Raw genomic sequence first — 1,000 nt, forward strand, 5'->3', positions numbered from 1 at the left:
CAGGGCGGAGGGGTCCCCTGCTGGCTGCGCGGGGTCCTGGGCAGTGTCCTGCACCCCAGGCCCCAGGCCCCGCACTGGGGGCCCAGGTGCCGCCGGTGGGTCGTCAGCCTGGATGCAGAGGGGAAAGCCTGGAGCCAGTGTCACCGGGTGTGGATGTGGGCCATCCAAGGGCCTCCCCTCCGTTAAGTGTTCCCATGTTTTAAGCCTTTTTTTTCTTATGAAGATAATCCTCAGACATCGGAGGGGTGCAACTCCCTGAGTTTTTTAAAAATTAAATTGAATATAGAGCATCGATTAAAAAATTTTTTTTTCCCTCCAGGAATGTCAGGCTACAGACCATTCTTAGCACTGAGCACTGAGCCTAGAAATAGCCTAGAAATAGCCACTTCCTCTGGAGAGGGATGTTACAGGTGCAGCACCCGCAGGGCAGCAAAATACATTTTTATTGATTTCAGAGAGGAAAGGAGAGGGAGAGAGAGAGAAACATCAATGATGAGAGAGAATCACTGATCCGTTGCCCCTGCACACCCCACTCGGGGGATCGAGCCCGCCACCTCGGGCATGTGTCTGTGTGAACTCCTGGTTCATAGGTCGACGCTCAACCACTGAACCACGCTGCCGGGCCGATCTGCACCCGTAATGGGTACCTTTTCCTGCAGGACACGGTGACCTCTCTGCAGGAATGGCCCTGAGCCCGGAGCCCGCGAGCAGGTCCCCCATCCTGGCTGCGAGGGACGGTCCCACGGCCGAGCCACCCGGCAGCCTCAACGCGTCCCTGAACAGCTCGTGGGCCAGCTCCTCGGGGCCCAGCTCCCTGGCGGGCACAGAGCAGGGCCGATTGGGGTAATATGCCTCCCAGCACCGGGATCAGCGTGACAGGGCGCTTCCCCCGCGCCTCGGCCTCCCTGCGCGTCTACGTGGTCAGCCTGGCGCTGGCCGACCTGCTCTACCTGCTCAGCGTCCCCTTCGTGGTGGCCACCTACGTCTCCCGCGAGTGGCA

The sequence above is a fragment of the Myotis davidii genome, unplaced genomic scaffold (assembly GCF_000327345.1).
Source record: "Myotis davidii unplaced genomic scaffold, ASM32734v1 scaffold211, whole genome shotgun sequence".
In the NCBI taxonomy this organism is placed as follows: Eukaryota; Metazoa; Chordata; class Mammalia; order Chiroptera; family Vespertilionidae; genus Myotis; species Myotis davidii.